Genomic DNA, 5,648 nt, shown 5'->3' with positions numbered 1-5,648 from the left:
TGCTCCATTATATGCCAAGTGTATAGGTAAGGTACTACTGGAGCCCAGAATTTGCTAGAAAGGTGTATAAAGACAAAGTCTGCCGATGTACAGAAGGGTAAGTACAAAATACACTTAATTGTCATAGTGATCCTTTTATGCTTTTTTGCAAATCACCAGGGCTTTTCCAGCTGTGTGTTAAAATCCCAAGTGAAATTGCATGGCTAATTTAACAAAATTGCCTTTGCATGTGTGAACCAGGTGACTGCATATACAGAACCCCTAAACTAGCTGAGAGACCACAAAGGCAGTCAGCCTATGCCTGTAATTAACAACAGAGACATGGTCTGTGCAAGCTGTATTTTGTCCTTTGGTATTTACTACGTGAATAGTAAGTGATGAAAGAAATATAAAACAAGCAGAAAACACTGTAGTTTTCCAAGTCTGTGGAGTGATTCATGTAAGGGTTTGGGGGACTGGGCCCCAAATATAGGAAACAATGTTCTGTTTTAGTTTTAAATAAAAAAAAAAAAAAAAATAAAAGCAATTCTAAATTTGTAGATGGCACGGGGTTTTTCACTCTATAGCATCTCACACAAATTTTGCTTGTGGCCATCTTGAACACCTACAGCTCCAGAAACACTGTAATTATCCCAACCCATGTGATGCAGCATGTGCTTTCCTCTGCCAAACGATAGATGTCTTTTCCATACAGCAGTTTTCTAGCAGTATAATCCACATGCAATAAAGCTCATTCTGGATGCAGTAGGAGTATGATTGGCCAAGCAACAGGAAAGCAATTAATCTGGATAATTTGCTCACTTTGAATTTCCTAGCGATACTTAATATGAAACTTATACAAACATCATAAGAAGTAAAGCTAAGCTGTTCCTACACAGGCATATAAAATTACTCATTTATGTTTGCTAGATGCAAGAACACCACATAAACCAGACAATCAGTTAGAATAGTATTAAAGTAAGTGTATTAATGCATTAAAAAGGAATTTAAAAAGTAACCACCAAACACTATAGGTAATTTCTTAAGAGAATCAAATCTGTAATCGAAACAAAAATTGCCTTGACAAAACATGTTCAGCACCAAGGATTTAATGGCAATGATCATGAGGAAGAAAAACAAGAGCCCAACAGTCCCCTTTTACTTCTGAGCTTGAAAGCAAGCCACTGGACATGATTATCAAACATGGAAAAGTCTGCCCCAGAAATCCCATGAGTCTGAATAATTTAACTAAGCAAGGAAGATTTCCAGTCCAAAATCATAAATATTTTAAGTCTAGCTAAAATATAAATGATATTTATTTTGATAAATGTCATGTCACTATGGCTAAAATAAATAAATGCATAGCTAAAAAAAAATGCCCATCATGCTTAAATTGGGCAGCACAGAATAGGTTTGTTGGTAGATAATATCTGGAATTAGACACGCAATGTAAATGGGACTGTGTTGCCTATATGGATGAATTCCATTCAAGCATTTCTGACCATCCTTTGTCCAAATTATAGCTTAATGAAAAATTAAGACCTAAACAAGACAGTAAGTAATCTTATAGGTACATGTTTGCGCTACTAAAAATAGACAATGGGAGCAAAGTTTTATCATGGATGTTAAAGACATGCATGCAATCTCAGTCACTGCACAGTGAGGTTATTTTTCGCAAATTGTTTTAGATTTCTGCGGCTTAAGCTGTAAAAATTCAAGTTCTACAAAAACAACCAAACAGTTATAGTAGCAAAAAAAAGTGTTTGCAAAAATGCTAAAAATAATTATATCCCATTCACAAATGCACACAAAACTATGCAGAAGCACAGAAAATGTTCAGTTCAGGCACATGTACATTTGTACCTCTGCTCATATCTGAGAATCTGTTTTTTTTCAAATATGCAGTTGCAGAGGAGTCAAATATCTTCATTAGTTTAAGCTGCAGTTGAAAAAGCTCTGGGAAAAGTGACAAAGAACTGACAGAAACTCAGACCATTTTTTAAATCACTTTCAAAATATCATCTTCTATTTCTTTTCTTTTTAAAAAATGTCACTTTTCAAAAGCTACAGGGAAATGTGGGGGGGGGTTAAGTGACTGAAAACAGTGTGTAGCATATGAAATATTAACATTGTGCTGTATGAAACATTTAAATTGATGCCTAATTATTAATTTATTCAAACGTTTGTATTTTGACCAGTAAGCAAAACAAACAGAAAAAAAAACCCCAAAAACAAAAACAAAGCCATCTTTGCCCAAGCTTCCTTCAGATGCACATTCATGTTTCAACTGCTTGTTTTGAAAAGCTGTCCATAAATTCAATCCAAGTGGCATTGTGGCTCCAGGGTTCCTAGAAGTAAGAGATAACAAAACACTCCTAGATCATTCAGTTCATCTCAGTGCTAATGTCAGACAAAATAACAACAAAATAACAGCTCTGACTGCCAGGAAGTTTCTCTTACCAGCTACCAACATCATTTTCTTTCAGTGTTTCACTCCTATATGTGTGCCTCGTGCACGAGCTTGAGTTATTCTCTCCTTTTCCAATATTCTGCCCACCCAGCAACACGCAGCTGTAGTGTAAAGCTACCCTCCACTGGGCACCCTTTAGCAAAATAACACTGCTGTTAAACTCAGACATTTAAGAATCATAAGGCTGCACCCCAAAATAACAATAGCCTTTAAAAAACCAGATTTTTAAAAAGTTATGCATTTGAGTTCACCTTATTCAAACTTTCAGGCTTTTGAGGTTCACAGTTTAAAATGTGGAGGGTTTGCTGCTGTAAGGGCTTAGACTTTTTGATGTATTTTTGTTTTTATACTGATGAAAACTTTGATTTTGTGCATTTACTCAATCAAAGGATCAGAGTTATAAAGGTAAAAAGACATTTTTAAGATTTGCATAATATTTGCAAGTTTTGGCAGTATCTTAACCCTTTCCTGCATTTTCCCCAATATTTCTGGGTTTATCAAGAAATAGGACCCTGCCCTTTTGGCAGATAAGAGGACTGAGTTTATGATTGCTGCCACAGACTTGTCACCTTACCCTGCATTTCCAAAACTCACGTTTACCGCAGAACCAGTTTCCTGGGAGTTTGCTGCATCTGAGGAGGAAGCCGAGCTGTTGTGGGAGGTATGGTCTAGTTCCTTCTCCATGCAGTTCTGATTTTACTAAAACAGGGAGTCACTTGAGCTTGTGTCCACTTTATCCCAAGCTGTCTATCAGCTGCCAGTCTGTAACTGTAACCCACCACCTCCCATTTTTATTGAAGATTTTCGTTTTCCTGTGAGCGCAGGATGGAAACAACAATGGAAACCTCAGAAGCTGCCACAGAGTGAATTTTTCTGGCAGCTCTGTACACATGGGAATTTTCAAAGAGCCTTTAATAGTCTCAAATCCAAAAATATTCCCATGAATTTTTGAGTTTCATCCACAATGGTCAACAGTTTCCATGAATTGCAGTGTAGGGTAAGTCTGTCCAGAGAAGGATCACTGCCTGCTTTCCCAAATCTTTGAAGGAATAACTGAAAGAGCCGCCTCTGAGGAGCGTTGCTGTCTCTGCTTGTTTCCAATGAGAAGAAATCCTGTTCCGCTGTCCCAGCTAAGATGACACTTCCCTCTTCTCCATATGCGTTCCTGACAAGGAGGAAAAAGTCAGCAGAAAACCACAGTTGGATGCTAGCTTGATCCAGAAGTTTGATCCAGAAGTGTCGATTGGGTGGCAGGAAAGAGGAACCTAGAGGACAGGGTGTGAGAGTGCCGGGTTTAGGGACACGGGGATGTGTAAAGCAAGAAAACAGATGGCACAGGGGAAAGCAGCTGGAGCTCCGACAAGCAGCAAGTAGAATGATTTGGTAGGGGCAGGACTGAGTAGCCACACCAGCTGAACAGTGACAGCAGAGTGAAAGAGCAATGCAGGAAGAAATGACAGATTTACAAGCTTAATTACTAGCCGTGAATAAGGTCTTTTTCCTAGAGAGCTGGTGAGATGGCTGGACCTGCATCGATGTGTTTTCCAAGGAATCCCTAGGCAGGCAGAACAGCAGGATGCATTTGTTCATTTATTACTAATATCCTGGATTTTAAGGTTAATCTCTGAATATCTGAAGGAGGTAACAGTGCAATGACAAGGCTGAAAATGGCAATTTCAGTTTGCTTAAAATACCTGCGTGCCAGCTGCTGTTCAGACGAGCCCTCAAGTGTTTCATCTGGAAACATTTCTAAACTAGGAAAGACAGAGGTGCTTGGGAAAAAAGGCATTTCCCTCGATGGGTAAAAAAATGTGTTTCAAACATCTAGAACCATGAGCTGGCACTTTAGGCAGGACACTCTGAGGTCCTGATGTCCAGAAAAGGTCTGACAAATTGGGTGTATCTGATACAATGAAGTGGCAAAGGCCATATTTTGCTGAACAAAAAAACCTCCTTCATAACCGAAAATCGAGTTTTGATAAAATTTCAATGTGTACAGGAAAAATCTACTGTATTCTACCTGGGAATTTCCTTAACTCGAGACAGTGACCGCTGAGGCTCGCATAATACTCTCCACCTTCTGATAGAAGAGATTAACATCAAGCTAGGAAATTGCACTTGCATCAGAAAACCTCATTCACATACCAAGATGTCAGAGCACATCAGAAAACCCTGAATTGCGCAAAGCCACAAGTGGCCTACTGTGTATTATATTTTTACTACGATGAATTAATACATAGTGGTTTTCTCTATTTGTTTCCCATTCAGTATTGTCTTTAAAAAAACACTCACTTGTTTGCTTAAATTACTGGAGGGAATGGTCTTGATCCTACCCTTGACAGAATTTGAAGGGCAATAATAGCATAGAGCATGAAGTCAAGCAGCAATATACTTCTCAAGCAGTTCTGCTTCTTTCATTTGGCTGCACTTAAAGTAAGGAGGTCCTCAGTGTGAGCAAGAGTTGGAATTTGCCCCACAATTTCTACTGTATCAAATATCAGCCTTTTGTAGCACATGAAAACTTCTGAGGATCCAGTTTAACCTAAGGTGCAGGGAGATAACTGGAAATGCTCTCAGCAAAGGTGGCTAGCTGTGGTTAACTGCTGGTTTAATCAAAGCTTTTAGAAACAATGAAATGTGACTCATCAGTAGGTGGTGTGGGACTTCTCTTAGTGTATCAGCATTTGTATATTGCAATTTGATTTATACTCCTGTATTTCTAACATTAGGAATTACGTAAGCGATACAAGGACGTTCAAGGAAGATGCCATCCATAGCAGTGTGTCTTGTATTAGAATGCAGCTACAGTAACATGGGATGGCAAACTTTTCAGAGAAAAGGATTTCTGTTCCTCAATGTCTGTAAAGATGACTTTGTTGAGCACACGCTTGCCCTTCTCCATATTACATATAAAACTGCTTGTGAATGACTGCATATGACATTGAGTCAGAAAGACACTTTTAACAGGGGACTGCACATTGCTGGTTTTATAGCATCATTTGTCAAAGCTGAAGCACAATTTAAGTGAAATGACTTCACATAGATTTGGGAATTCTGACTCCCTTGAATATTTTTTTTTTTCAGAATGGTAAAAAAGAAGAGATGGGAGGAGGAAAAGAAGTAACAGCATCCCCCCGTTATACTACTGTGAGCAGTGCATTTTCATCTTCATCTGCCAAAAAAAAGTACTCTTGGCACC

At 38.5% G+C, this 5,648-nt stretch overlaps 1 long non-coding RNA gene across 2 annotated transcripts; it reads right to left on the bottom strand.

Moving 5' to 3' along the window:
* Positions 1-947: 947 nt before the first annotated feature.
* LOC129784337 (uncharacterized) lies at positions 948-3,761 on the bottom strand. Of its 2 annotated transcripts, none has more exons than XR_008746936.1 (2): positions 3,024-3,761; positions 948-2,327 (listed from the first exon to the last, which is right to left on the bottom strand). It is a non-coding gene; the product is annotated as an uncharacterized LOC129784337 (long non-coding RNA). The 2 variants fall into 2 exon arrangements; XR_008746937.1 differs by having other exon boundaries at positions 3,044-3,761.
* Between the last annotated feature and the right edge of the window lie 1,887 nt (positions 3,762-5,648).

Source organism: Falco peregrinus, chromosome 4 (assembly GCF_023634155.1).
Source record: "Falco peregrinus isolate bFalPer1 chromosome 4, bFalPer1.pri, whole genome shotgun sequence".
Taxonomy (NCBI): domain Eukaryota; kingdom Metazoa; phylum Chordata; class Aves; order Falconiformes; family Falconidae; genus Falco; species Falco peregrinus.
Note: the sequence above shows the minus strand (reverse complement) of the source record. Positions and strands in the feature narration are given on the sequence as shown.